The sequence below is a fragment of the Nicotiana sylvestris genome, chromosome 6, assembly GCF_000393655.2.
Source record: "Nicotiana sylvestris chromosome 6, ASM39365v2, whole genome shotgun sequence".
Lineage (NCBI taxonomy): Eukaryota > Viridiplantae > Streptophyta > Magnoliopsida > Solanales > Solanaceae > Nicotiana > Nicotiana sylvestris.
In genome coordinates this window covers 180432773-180448533 of record NC_091062.1, presented here as the reverse complement: position 1 = coordinate 180448533, position 15761 = coordinate 180432773, and the positions used below count along the sequence as shown (strand labels likewise).

Genomic DNA, 15761 nt, shown 5'->3' with positions numbered 1-15761 from the left:
TCCGCACCCGCACCGCCCCATTGTCATCCCTACTTGTAGTTCGCCCTCGTCCCCTCCCCACGTCCCTCATCTCCATGTAGATGGTGCTAGAGAATAAAGACTGTGAACTGTGCTGTATTGTAAACCAGAGGATAAATATGAATTCTGTTTAAACGCGAGCCTTTTCTTTCTCATTTATATCCTTTTAATTTGCTTTTGGAGTTGAGCGACAACCTGTGAAATATGCTGGTATTAGTAATTTCTGAGTATATTCTTTCCGTTGCAATTCAGAGTACAGTTATCATTTTCCTACAAAACCAAAATTCAATGCCAATTCTCGATTTCTTTGACAAATCACAATCCAAGTTATGTCCAAAATTCAGAGCCAGAAGCTCAGCAGAGAAAGAATGAGAACGGTTGCTTCATGCTTTCTTAGACAGTTTTCAAGCTAAATGGAGTAAAGAGAAAGTTGGTGCTTAGTTTTTGGATGTAATTTAGTCTACTCCTTTATAGAATGCTCGAGTTTTGCAGCAGGAATCATTTGAATTGGAACGAAATTGTTGTTGTCACATTTGTTCCAATCTTATTTACTAGTAGTAGTATATACATATAGTTATGCATGTCTAGTACTAGTAAATACATATAGTTAAGCATGTCTTGAACCTTTTTTTATGGAATCAACCGTCTGGATAGTTTGGTAATACTGTTTGCTTAATTTTCCTTTTGGATATAACAGAAAGTTTCTAGTTTTAGTTCGACTTCTATTTCCTTTCTCTAACTTTTTCTTCCTAATGATGGTGTATTGCCGCTAAAGTTTGTTCTCTTCAACTAAAGACAACTATAACCCACCAAAGTCCGTATGAAAAAGATTTTATCTTCCACATTACCGTGTAAGGAATTCTCCTCAGTAAATCTTCTAAGGAATCATCTTCTTCAATGATAAATATCATTATACTAAGCTCAAACTACAGTCATTGATGGAACGATCTAGCCTTGTTCAGTGAGGTCATTGATGTATTCATATATTAGCCTTAACCCCTCTTCCAAAAATGAGAAGAAAAAAAGAGAATTGCAGCTTGACTTCAATATCCACGGCAAAGGCATTAATAACATGTAACTTCCAACACCCGAAAAAAAATTGGCCAAAAAAAAATTCAACTTATTTTCGATACAAAAGCCACCTGTGTTAAAACTTGTGTTTGCCATTACTCATTGTTTGATCCTACTCTGTAAATTTTACAAAGTCGATCAAAGATAAAATGCTGAACAGAGACAAATAAGAGAGAAGGTAAGAGAAACATGAGACGAATAAGTTCACCACTCATCAAATCATAAAGGCAATACAGCTAAAAAAGTTTGCCAAACTCTAACTAAATAGCACTCAGACTATAGTTCAGCTAGCTAACTGGCTGCTGGTGAATGCCGTAGCCATTAGAAGATGCCCCATAAGCGGCTCCAGCAGCATACATGCTAGAATCTTGACTTTGCGATGCATCATATCCGTACCCCCCCCCCCCCCATAAATTTTGCCTTCCCTAATAACCCCCATTCCACTGGCTACCAGAGTCAGTCCTCAACTGCAAAAAACAGAGTAAACATAAGTTGAATATACAGACGTTTTATGAAGAACCTACATGGAATCTAAAATCCAAAAATATAGGCCAACTATCACTAAAGAGCATAAGATGCATAAATTGTCACTTTGAAGCTCTAAAAGTTCCAATTATATAATAGTGGAAAAAACCAAGAAACAGAAAGGGGACAACTTGGTTTTGAGACAAGTTATGTAGATTAATAGTGCACGAATTAAAATATAGGGATTAGTAATGCAAGGAACCGTATGCTGGGATTGTAATGCAGAAATTAATAACGCATGAGTTGTATTGGAGAGATTACAAATATGTGTTGTTTTTTTCAAAAAAAAAAATAGTTTAATCCATGAGGGTTATTTCGTTCACTTCCATGTATTACTAATTCCCGTATTCTTATTCCACCTATCCCGCCTAAAATAATACATAGATTTCTGCATAACTTATGCAGGTGTTAGTTAAGCTGGCAACAAAAAAGCCAACCAAACAATATATAGTAGTATTATATAATGCTGAATCTTATGCAAGTTTCAAAAGGTAATCAGACATTATATTACTAATGTGGAGTTTTATACAGGTATTATCACATTTTAGTAATGCAACCACATGACCCCTTATAGTAATACAAATAAGTATGTTATTTTACAGAACATCCTCCAGAACCAGTGAGAACGATTGTAGAAGAAAGCATCTAATGTAATCAATAATGAAAGGTAACACAGAAAATAAATTTTTAATTCATTTAGGTACACCATTAAGAATATAATATATCAGGTAAATTGCTTAAAGTTCCAAGGCTATTGAAACATCAGCCTAATAATATTTGTAGTTGCTGCAACAGCAATCAATTGGATTACATATTTCTGCTGAGTATGTCAACTTCTCAGCATTTTATGGGAACCACGAACAAAAGCATAGATATGTCAACTTCTCAGCATTTTACTTTCTTGGCAAGTGGCTTATTAGGATACACGATGCAAGGGGGCTTTCATCAGCATACAAAAGCAGAACACTAGTAGGATTTTCAGGGAAGCATTGTTGCCCTTCTTCTCATTTTGCTCAAAATAGAGAACTTATGAAAACTTTACAGCAAATATGGAGACTCCACGAAACAGATGTTGGCACAAGATACTTAGTATCTGAAGTAAAAGCTTTTCAGAAATCAAATTTTACCATTTTGGTAAATACCTGCTTGTTTGCTGGATTTCTACCCCAGGAAAGACGAACCGTCTGCTTCCCGATAACTGCTCCATCAAATTTCTGTATTGCATCCTCTGCTGCGCACCTATGGAACATAAGAGGCAAGTAAGTTATGCAATGTTTAGCATTTGAAAGCTTCAAGTAAACAACCATTTGAAACAATAGTAATAACCAAAAATTCACTATATGTACATGTGTAACCGTTCAGTTTATCGAGAGTTCAAGCAGCAACTTCATTTTACTACTGTTGGTTAGGTTTTGATAATATGATTACCTATTCTAGTGATTTCAAGTAGGTTATGAATGATATATTCTACTATAGGACCAATTCATAAACAAAAAAGAAATCCTTTTTATAACCGAGAAATCCCCGAGAGCATGGCGCAAGGTTTTAAACTCTGCCCAAAGAAAGAGTTCTTATGAATCATTATTTTAGTTGGTCCTCACTAGAAATCATAGTATGCAAAAATATTAATCAAAGGAAGAACTGGCTAAAATCCCCTTTGCCCGGTGCGAGAGTGAGAAAAGGAAAGGCAGGAGACTACCTCACATTTTTGGAAAGAGATATTATGCCTGTGAGAACATGCCTAAGGAGTTCATATCATCCAAAATAAGCAGAGATAGATTCTGAAAGGCATTTAATATTCCTAATCATAGAAAGTTCATGGGTTCCTTTTCTCTCTCTTGACCTTCTTGGAAAGCCGTTTTTTTGGGTCTAAAAATACTTCAAGTTGCATCTTTGCCCAAAGGTCTTCAAAATGGTCATGAAATCCCTGCTGAAACCAATCCAAAATTTCTGAAAACAATTCTCGAGGATTATCACCCCACAATTTCCTTAGCATGGCACAACTATCAATCGTTCTCTTCTTGGTCCTCATCTTGTTTAAAAGATTTCCAACCCGCTTAAGACCTGATGCCTCGGGCTTCAAAATGCTAGCTGGTGAGGCTGCCAAGAATTTTTGTACAGATTTTAGGCATGGCAGAACTTTTCCTTCAAGCAAGGAACAAGCAAATACTGCCACCCGGCTCATATCATTTTCGATTGGCAAACTATGCAGAGGGAGCCTCCATAGATGAGGACCAAAAGTTGGACTGACCCAACAGAGGACCTGGTCATTCAGTGGGTCGTAATAAGGTTTGGATCTGAGAGAGGTGCAGAAAAACTGCACAAGGATGGAGCATATTTAACAAGCCAATTCTCTTTCACGCTAGTTGCACCTTGGATGAATGGTCTTTTTGTATGCAGTAGTTCAGTGTAGACCAAATATTCAGGGGCAGATTTTGAAATAGATGACCGTCGACCGAGGAATACGATTTCTTTCACCAAGCAAGCCTGATACTGAACAGCATGAACTTTTCTGTCAGATTCCGATAAGGATGAAACATTTTTAATGCGTTTAGCAACCCTGTCAACCCAGACAGCACAAATAGCTTTGCCCAAAATCTCCTCATTCAGTTGAAGAGGGCATTTGTTCGAAGGAATCCTCCAAGCACATTCTACATCTTCCAAAGTCCCGTGATGCCATGAGAAATCTTGCTGTGAATCACATAATTTGGAGTTAAAGACAAGATTAATGAGCTGCCGCCTCAACTTGGACATTTCCTCCATTGTTTTAAAATGTAAGGTGTTGTCATTGCAGAATTCCAGTGGTTTACCAGAAAGTTCAAAACATTGTAGAGTATATGCTACTGTTAGAACATCACTAGTGGGGTTTGAAAATTTTGCACGAGACACTTTAGCAGTTTCTTTCAGCTTTTTTATCCTCATTCTTTTCTCTTTTCCTAAGTCTGGCTCGCTTTCCAATGAGCCTGGTTTCTCATCCTGTTTCAAGCCATCTGGATCTTTGTAGTTTCCTTCAAACTCCATAAGGAAAGGATTTGACAAGCTCAAAGCTGCAGCTGCTGCAACTGCATAAGCCAAGACTGTATTTGCGCGGGAATAATCTTTCACCTTTTGCATAATTTGGATTACTGTAAGGAGCATACGGGAGTGGCGAGGACTCATAGGATATTGTGCCATGGCCTTCCCTAAAGGTGTCAGTCTTCCTTTGCTATCAAGTGCTTCAAGAACCTTTAAGCAACGCTCTGCTTCAACTAAGGCAGTTGGCTCAGGAAGAGTTGGGAAAGGGAAGTTAGCAACCTGAGATAACAAAGGATAAATATTAATGGTGGTAATCAAATAAATACCAAGACAAATAACATACAGATACACCTAGAAGAAAAATCTGCTAGAGGCAAGCAAGGAACATGACAAATAGTGACAGTTTCCTTTTCATTAATTCTTTTTTTTAATCAAGAAGGGGTGTTATAGTTGATTATCATTGTTGCATTAAAAGTCTATCAGCCATTTTTTTGAATTAAAAGCAGTTGACCTGGGCGGTTTTGGTTTTGATGATTGACAAAGTAGCACATGCATGAACCAGGTTCATGGACAGTGTACACAAGTGACAGACAAAATCAAGCAAAAGGTATGCACCTGAAAGAGATAAGTATGAGTGGTTATATTTGATATTTCCTTGAACAAAAATATTGCATATTTGATAATAAGCAGGAGTCCTTACTTGAAGAGAAATCTCTTCAAGATAAGGAAAGAATTAGAAGTTGAAGATAACTAGAACTCTTCCACCAAGGAAGAGTAAAGCATTAGAACTCTAGTTAATCTTTATTTATTAACTCTATATATATTAGTTGTGTTCTCTTTTACAGGTGATGGACACATACTGAAGTTAAGCAAGAATTGAGAGCAAAATAGCAAGGCAATTTTGTAAGCAATTCATGTGAGTTTTAAGAGTGCGATCCTGAAACTATACGAACCAAATTGAAGAACTAATTACATAAAGAGTTTTATGTGTCTTTCTTTATTTCTAGTTCAAAGCGTAGTAGGCATTTTGAGTTGTACCTTTCAGCTTTCTTAGAAGTAAATTACACTAGGTACCTGAGTTGTATCATTCAAGTTAGAGTTGACTTGAAGTAGTCACAACAGCCTATGGCGTGTTGCTATAAGGGTTAGAGTTAATCCTTAGGTTTGCAAGAGGTTGAAAACTCGAGTTGTATTGTTCAAGTTAGAGTTAACTTGAAGCAGTCGCTGTCATACCTCCTTATTACCTACACCCCCGGAAGGGAGTATATAAGGAAGTTTTTTCCAACTTAAAGTGACAATCGAAACGGGATTATTTTTATAAAAATTCAGAGTCGCCACTTGGGATAATTTTATGGTGTCCCAAGTCACCGGTTCAAATCCCGAATCAAGGAAAAGATTGACTCTATTTTAAAGTCCGCGAACACAGAGATTCGGGTACGGAATTCTATTAACCCGGGAGAAGGTGTTAGGCATTCCCGAGTTCCGTGGTTCTAACACGATCGCTCAACTGCTATAATCGGCCTATTATTGGATTTTAGTACATGTTTTAGCCTATGGTTCGATTTTAACTTTATAGTCGCTTTTATTCATTTTTAGGAAGATTGCAACGTCATTTAAAATATGTTTTGAACCACGTCACATAAATGCACTCGTAGTTCGCAACACGCTTTATATAACATTGTTGAGATTTGGATTTGGGTCATATAAATGCGCACCCGAGTTTAGGAAGGTAATTTTAACTTACGCATCTAATAGGGTTGAATAATACAGATAAAGGTTTGAATAAAAGTATAGCTGTCTAAAAGGAAATACACAACTAAGATAAAGTAGAAGGGGAATTTAGGGTTGCGAACGCCGAGCAGTTGTACCTCAAGTCTCCGTACTGATAGTCAACCTGAGAAATCGACTGATCACCGCTGGGACCGACTCCAAAATCTGCACAAGAAGTGCAGAGTGTAGTATGAGTGCAACCAATCCCATGTACTCTATAAATGCTGAACCTAACCTCGACGAAGTAGTAACGAGGTGAATGCGGGTCACTTTACAATAACTTGTACGCAGTATATAAAAATTTGGGGTGTGCATTCGAATCGATTTTTTCGATAAATCAAATCGATTATTTCTTATCATTTAATCGATTTATCGATTTCGATTTCGATTTCGAAATTTTCCTTATCGATTTTCGATTTCGATTTTATCCTCTTCGGTTATCGGTTTATCGATAAACCGATAATATATACTAAAAAGATAAATATACCCTTATTCTATAATACTACCCTTTCCTTCACTTAAGTCCCTAACCGGCTAACCCTATTATTTCCTCCCTTCTTCAGTGCCGATTTCTCTTCAGTCTTTAGTCTTCAGCGTTTTCTTTCAAAGTACAACCTAGTTGTGTTCTATCGCCACTCGCCACTGTCAAATCGAGGTCTGTTCTGTCGAAAAGTTAGTTGTTGTTGATTATCATCGTTTCTGGTACTCCTAATTTCTTTCTTCAACTTTTTCTTTTCTCTTCTATTTGAAGGAATGCTTACTGTGTAAATCTTTCTGTTTCGTTATTATTGGTAGTAAAGAGTCTAATTTGTTTCGTTATCTTTCGATATTTGTTTTGTTTCGTTATTATGTTTCGTTATTATCTTTCGTTATCTGTTTCGTTATTTTTCTGTCGGAAAATCTTTTTGTGTAAATCTTTGCATTGTGAATGTCGTTTACCAACTTAATATAAACGTATCAATCACAAGGCAGTTAGTGTCTGGCTGTCTAGGCATTAGTCAGTAATTAGTTAGTCATATCTACTTATTGTAAATATATATATAATTTTAGGATTTTCCAACTGTGTATAGCTCGAGCAAAACAACACAAGTTACAAGCCTACAACCGAGCTACATCAATTCCTATCCTCAAAAAATTCATTGCGACATTTAGTCGAGCAATATCAGGTAATACAGGGTAGTATTAACAGTTATATTAAAACAACAAACAGATGAAGGTATCATTCCCCATAATAACCACATGATTCAAGTCCTACCCCGCAAAAAAGATTAACACCAAATGCCAAAAATCGACGCAAAGCTCTGCTTTTCTTGGTTTTACACACAAAAAAAAATGAATCACACAATATGAGTTTAAAAGGGACCATGTCTTAGCCAGGTTAATGAATCTGATAAAGAATCTAGCGTAGGGTGAGACAACTGTTAAAAGTAGTATGTATTTTTAAGCTGCCCTGAAGCTTTAGTTTGGAATGTATTCATGTATGTTGACTGCAAGTATGTGTGTAATCCCAATTGGGCCAAGAATTGGGCTCTAAAACTCTTAAAATTGTGATCCAATACCTTAATTGACTCCTTTTAAAAATAAGATAAAAATACTACACAATCCAAAAGCTAACATGAAACTATTATATATTTTTCGTATTTTCAAGATTATGTAAAGATAAAAATAAGGTACTATTTTTGCATATTTTTTTTATTTAAATTTATGAAAGATACATAAGCTAAAATATATTTTTTTGTAATTTTCCATTTTTATGACGAAAATAAAGTAAAGAAGTCAAAAATAGTTGAAATAGCTATATTAGGCCTAAATTAAATGTTTACGTGCTAAAATATGAAAAATCTTGGGGATGGTCAAAAATCACATGTCTACAGCTGCCCCTCTTTGGCTGGAAACGCGAAGAGTTTTCAGACAAAGAAGGACTAGACAGGTTTTTGACCCGACCCTTATTTTGAGAGACTAAAACTAAGAGAGAGGGGAATGTGATCGAGCCCTGGTATCTGAGCTGTCTGCATATCCTTGGCTATAAAGGAATCAGGCCACGTGTAGTTCAGAGGTAAATGAGGTGATGGAGTATGCCGAGGTGGAGAGCCAGTCGAGGTGCCGTTCTGCCAAGGTTCCGGCCCGCGGTCCTGTTATTACATCAAAAAATTAAAAGATGAAAAAGACTAGCAAAGCCTGTCAACTACGAGTTACAAGATTCCTATCTATAAGTCTTCTGGAGCTTGATCTTGAGTCTTGAATGGTTCTTCATGCAGACTTTGGATTTGAACCTTGACGCTTGCTAGCTGCAGGTGCTACTGCTTACTGACTTCCTTATTACACCATGACAAAATAAAAAGAAACTAGACTAAACTATGATGTATGCATTACAAGAATCCTATCTATATCTTCAAACTTGATCTTGTAATTCTTGTTGCCTTGTTGACTTGTATTTTCTAGATGAAGTCTCTTTGTTGCCGGCTTGAATTGTGATCTGAGACACTTTCCCTTTTCTTCAGGTGGACGCCTGATTGCTGAACTCGAATTATAATCTGAGATGCTTTCCTTTTCTCCGGGTGGACGCTTGATTGTCAAAACTTGAACTGTATTCCCGTGCTCTCCAGGAGGGCGCCTGATTGCTGAACTTGAACTATATTCTCGTTCTCTCCAGGTGGGCGCCTGATTTTTGAACTTGAACTATATTCCCGTGCTCTCCAGGTGGGCGCCTGATTGCTGAACTTGAACTGTATTCCCGTGCTCTCCAGATGGGCGCCTGATTTCTGAACTTGAACTATATTCTCGTGCTCTCCAGGGGGCGCCTGATTGCTAAACTTGAACTGTATTCCTGTGCTCTCCAGGTGGGCGCCTGATTTCTGAACTTGAACTGTATTCCCATGCTCTCCAGGTGGGCGCCTGATTTTTGAACTTGAACTGTATTCTCGTGCTCTCCAGGTGGGCGCCTGATTGCTGAACTTGAACTGTATTCCCGTGCTTTCCAGGTGGGCGCCTGATTGCTGAACTTGAACTGTATTCCCGTGCTCTCCAGGTGGGCGCCTGATTTCTGAACTTGAACTGTATCCCCGTGCTCTCTAGGTGGGCACCTGATTGCTGAACTTGAACTATATTCCTGTGCTCTCCAGGTGGGCGCCTGATTTCTGAACTTGAACTGTATTTCGGTGCTCTCCAGATGGGCGCCTGATTTCTGAACTTGAACTGTATTCCCGTGCTCTCCAGGTGGGCGCCTGATTGCTGAACTTGAACTGTATCCCCGTGCTCTCCAGGTGGGCATCTGATATCTAAACTTGAACTGTTCATCTGAAACTGCTGCCTTTGAACCTGATTACAACAAAACAAACAAAACAAAAGAAATTTTCCTGCCCCAATTTGGCGCTGGGCGCATCTATGAATGTTAATTGAATCATGTCACCAAATATCTCTGTGAATTTGAAAGCAAATTTCATTATCCAGGAGGGTCCTGACAACTCTTAATTAAACGGTGGTTTTAAATCTACATTATATCTTCCAAAGGTGTGACTTTCGCTAAATCTTGTTATCTAAGAGGGTCTTAAAACTATACCACATTATCCAAGAGGGTCTTGAAAATCAAAAATCAAGTCCTATCTTAAGAGTGACAACTTTTACGGCTGAATTATACTACCCTACAGCAGGACTTATGTTAACTCTTGTTATCTAGGAAATCTTAAAGCTAGGTCCCATTATTCAGGAGGGTCCTGACAACTCCTAATTGGATCCTATCTCAAGCATGCAAACTATGAAGCCAACTTATATTCCTTTGGGGTACATTTATGCTAGATTTTGCTACTCATGATTGTTTGGAATTTTAAACTAGGTCCCATTTTCCAGGAGGGTCCTGAAAATTTAATGTCAAACCTGTTTGGTGCCTGCCTTTCCTTACGAAGGGTCCCTCCGAAACAATCAAAATTTTCTGCCCCTGTTTCAATCAAAGAAAACTTTGTGAATTTAAACATGGTGGTTGGTTTGTGGCCTTGAACTTCGAAGGCGACTGCTCCTTCATTTCCTATGATAACTTTAATTTCCACTTGAAGACCTTGCTTATTTTGTTGACTAACCACTTTCTCTGTCACCCTTATCACAAAAAATACCTCGTCTCCATTCAGACCCGATACCCTCCATCTGTTGCATTGCTCATGAACTGCCATTTACCAAACCTTTGTGTCTCACATGAATCGACAATCGCCAACCCGCTCAGTGCGTATGTTGTTCTTTCTTGACTTAAACCACTGAGGTCTATTGTCCCTTCATTCGCCATGACAACTTGATTTCTGCTTGGAAGACCTTGCTTGTCACTGGTTAACCACCTTCTTTGTTAATTTTATCACAAAAAATACCTTTGATCCGTTTACCTAACACCCTCCATCTGTTGCATTGTTCATGAACTGATATATACCAAACCTTTGTATTTCACATGGATCCCAAAGCATGTTGATTGTTACCAGCTCAGTGCGCTTGTTGTTCTTTTCCTGACTCATCCACTTTGATGTGCTAGCCAGATCCCGTTTTGTACAATTGGAAAGCTGGTGGCAAATTTTGACGACATTTCTCACTTGTTCTGACCAAATAGACTTAGGAAGAGGAAGTAAACAAGACAAAGGAACAGAGTAAAGGACAAAGGAGAGAGATGATTCCTAACAAGAAAACTATAAAGTAGAAACCTATCAGGTGTGGATACCAACTCGACAATGACATGCACCCGTGGATTAAGTGGCCTAATCTGCCAAACAAGTCTGATGTTCCACTCTTGCTGTACCTCTAAAACGTGAAACTGGGCTTCAATGCTCCGATTATCCAATCTGATTCATGATCCTTATTCGACTTGTGGTGCCCGAAGGGTTTTCACCATCAAGCCTCTCACATTTTGTTCTTTCTCTCAACTTATCGTCGCCTTATGGTGCATGTGAAGGTTTTCACCGATAAGACTCTCTCATTTTTTTTTCTTGTGCAGCACAGAGTGTTGCCCCTGATGTGAATCATACCTCTAACTCGCTTGACTTGGAACTACTCAAAGATTGATCGGAAGGTCTTTCTTTGGACCGTAATGCGGACTTTTGGATGGGGTTAGAAAGAAAGGATAAAGGCTCAAAAGCAGCTTAAAAGGGCTCAAAATTACAACTTTTGGAATCAGATCTCTTACAACAACCACAACTTCTGCCCCAGTTTCTTTGCTTGGGGACTTTTGAATTTTATTTTGATGTGACCGAACCGTGAGGCTGCCTACGTATCCTTAAAAGGAATCAGGTCGAACGTAGTTTATGTCATAGGAATTACTTTGTTTGTTGTGATTTTTCTTTTCTTTTTCTTTCTCTTCTTTTCTTTTTTTGTTTTTCTTTTTGTTGTTTTTTCCTCTCTTTTTCTTTTTTTTTCTTTTTCTTTTCATTCTTTTCTTTCTCTCTTCATTCTTTTCTTTCTCTTTTCATTCTTTTCTTTCTCTTTTTCTCTTTGTCCTTTACTTGCGTTTCTGAACTTTACTACTGATTCCAAAAGAGGAGTATGAAAAAGAAATAAATAAGGCTCAAAAAGGGTAACAAAGGATAAAGTGTTTAGATAGCAGAACAAAATGCCTTAGTCATTCCAATCTTCAAAACATGCCAAGTACAAACAAATACAACTTAACCAAAGAAATCATACATAATATCTTTTGACCGCATCATAATTGATAGCCATTTCTACACATTTGCCTTCTACATCTGTTAAATACAAAGCACCATTGGACAACACTCTCACTCTCATTACCACGAACAGCCCCCTACAAATTTGGGGCGAACTTGCCTTTAGCTTCGACCCGATGCGGCAGGATGCATTTCAATAGGGTTTCTTTATGTTCTCTGCCCAGTTTCACACAATTCGGGCTTGAAGGATCTCAAAATGCCTTTGCTTATTTCCCCTCTCATGTCCCTACATCTTCAAAATTGCTTCATTGCTTCATGACTAAATTGACTTTTAAAACCATGCTGAGAATTACGCATGCATGTCATGTCACTAGAGTCAACAGAAAAAGAATTATAAAAGGAGGAGAGAACTAAACAAAAAATTGACAAGAAATAACAGAAGACAGGAAATTGCATTAGACAGACGGTGAAACGGTTCGAACAACAAGACAAGCAAACTACAACGGGGTTACAACCTTGGAACAAACCTAGACAACACTAAACGAGTTACTACGACTAAACGAACTACGCAAAATAAAAGGATAGAAGGGTTTGAGTAACAAGACAATATCCAGATTACAACCCTGAAAATAACCCGGATAACAGAAATGACAACAAAATAAACCACCAAGACTCTCATCCCCAGCTAACCAGGAGAGGAGCGTCTTTCCAGTTACCAAGTTCTGCATCTTAGCCACTGAGTTCAACATCAACATTGCTAGAACCTCCACAAGTCCTCATCTCTTTGTCCTTAGCAAATTGCTCTTGGGTCCCTTTAGCCGGCTCGTTCTTATGATCAACTTCCGGAACCAAGAGTGATAGCGCTGAAAGCTTCGCGGCAGGTGGCCCTCCGAGGATCTCAGAATAGTTCTTATATTCCTTTTCCACACAAATCATGTCCTCCATATGCGTCTTATTGTGAACAGGCAATGAACTTTGGCTAGTATCTGCTGCATTTGGATTTTGCACAGTAAGGTCGCCTGCATCAATAAGCTTCTGAATCGCATTCTTCAGCCGCCAACACTTTTTTGTACTGTGACCCGGGGCATCGGAGCAATATGCACACCTTTGAGAAAAATCAAACTTCTTTGGCAGAGGGTTTGACATTTATATCTGAATCGGCTTCAACATATCCAATTGCATCAACCTTTGGAACAAACTGGCATATGATTCTCCAATAGGGGTGGAAGCCTTTTCTTTTTTCAGTAGTATTTTCAATTTGTATTCTGGCATCGGTTGGAACCTTTTGCGGGCAGGTGGCTGATATGCTTGAGGGGGCGGGTAAGACATTTGGTGAAGTGGTGCGGGCCATCGCGGGCCTTGGGGATGTGGAGCATATGGTGGTGCATTGTGGACGGGGTATCGGGGAAGTGATGTACGATTTTGGGGGTTCTGTGGAGAGAAGTAGCAGTGGGGAGGATTACAAGGATATCCACGGGGTTGACATTGAGGCTGAAAGCGTTTAGCAAGAATGACCACTGGACCCTGTCGTCGGCGGGGCTCAGCAACATCTTTTCTATCAATGGGAGGACTATCCCGAGCAACTTGTTCGTTCCATCTGAGCCAAAAATCCCTAAAACTTTTCTTGGGTTTCTTTTCCATCTGAGATAGGGAAAGAGGTCCGACAATGTCTATATTGTACTGGAAGTGTCGCACAAAATCTTGAGCCATGTCGCCCAATGTATGCCACTTGCAGACATCTTGACGATTATGCCATTCCAAAGCTGCCCCAGTCAAGCTCTCAGTGAAATATACCATCAACAAATCATCTTTCTCGCTAGCATTTCTCATTTCACTGCAATAATCCCTCAAATGGGCTACCGGATCTCCACACCCATCATACCAGTTAAACTTTGGCACTTTAAACCTATGGGCAGGCAAACGTCAGGGAACATACACAACTCTTTGTAAGACATATTAACCTGGTCTCTCATCCCTTGCATGTTCTTTAAGGACTGTTCTATGCTTTTCAGCTTCCTGGATATTTTGTCTCGCCCTTCTTTTCCCGTGACTTTTTCATGTTCAGCATAAAGCTCATCCCGAGGGCTCTTCTTGTATGAGTCAGGAACCTTGTGGGCAACCTCTGCGGGGTAGTATTGGGCATCATGAGCTTTGAGTGGATATTCACTGTTGGGAATAATGGATATGACAGGAGGGCAATTTTGGGGAGAGGTAATTGGAGGATGAGTGATGGAGCTACTAGGACGTTTGGGAAAGCTGTGATAAACGGGTGGATCTGGAGAGTATGGGGGATCATCTGGCACTGTGTCCGGAGTTTGGGTTAGGGCAGCATCTAGGAAGCTAGTGGTGGCGGGGGTGGTGCCTTCCTAGTCATCCAGGCCTGATACATGTCCGTCATGTGTTGTATTAACATCCTTACCTCATCAGCCAAACTGGTGTCCTGTTTAACCAATTGCTTTTGGGCACCCGTATCAACCAAATCAGTTCTGTTGCCGTCTGTCATTACCTTTCGACCTTATGTTGTAGAGAAGAGTTACCACTTTAAGAACCACAAACCAACCACCTTTCCGCTCAATGAAGACAACAAAAGGAACAAAATGGGGACATCCTGTTAGCATCAGGGCATTTAATCAACTAAAAATATCACATTGCGTGCAATGCACCTAGCAACAATTAACGGTTCTAGAATAACTTCTAGGGTCACAAGGTCACTTGGCATCATCCCAATTTTGTTCATTTCAATCTTCTCTTTCTTTTCTTTTCTAGCATTTGCTTGATTATTTTCCTTCCTCTTTTTCTAATTTCACTCTTCTCTTTCCTTCATTTCTCACATCCCACAATTTCAACTCTTTTTTTCTCTTTTTTTTCCTTTTTCCTTTTTTTTTCTTTTCTTTTAACAGTAAAAAAAATGATTCGATCGAACCCTATGTAGGTTGCCTACGTATCACGACGCCGCATGAATCAGATCTTTGCGTAGTTCTGAAAAATCAGGAATAAAGGAAATAAACTAACATTCTCCCTTTTTTTTTACCTTAATGACTAATCCGATGAGAAAAGAGAAATAAAAGAAGCAAAACCTTTTTTTTTTTGAATTTTCTAGACTTAATGTTCTATAACCTATTCTGAACTCAAGCTTAACAAGCATATATTTTTTGCTTTTTTTATTTTATTTTTGAAACAAACACTCTATGAGAAATTATTAAGGAAAAACCCTAGAAGAGAAAAAAAATATTTTTTGATTCTTTTTTTTAGGAAGAAGATCGAAAGAATAAACCACAGAAAAATATTTCGAATTTTCATTTGATATCCTGATGCAGGATTTTGAAACAAGCAATGAAAAAAATAAAACAACATGTTTTTGGATTTCAATTTGATTGTCAAAAGGAAGAAACTTTAAACAAAAGATAAAGTATGTTCTTTTTCCTTCTATGTACAATATCCTAAAGTTCTTGGGAAAATAAAAGAATATTTTCTTTTCATTTTTCATTAATTTCCCAAAGAAGAACCTCAAAAGAAAATCTTTTTTGATTTTTGAGATTAATGCCTTAAAGAAAACTTTTAAAAAGGTACTAAATATTTTTATTTTTTTTGAATTTGGTCATAATATAGTAAAGGGAATATACAAACAATTTTTATTTAAGTCCTAGATATTAATTGCCTAAAGGAAAAACCACCTCCAAGATACTTTTTTTTTCATTCCTACAATTAGTATTCTAAAGAAAATTCCGAACG

General features: G+C 38.2%; 1 pseudogene; it reads right to left on the bottom strand.

The window, feature by feature from the left end:
* Positions 1 to 1500: 1500 nt before the first annotated feature.
* On the bottom strand, positions 1501 to 6477 carry LOC138870091 (ATP-dependent RNA helicase DEAH13-like; annotated as a pseudogene).
* Between the last annotated feature and the right edge of the window lie 9284 nt (positions 6478 to 15761).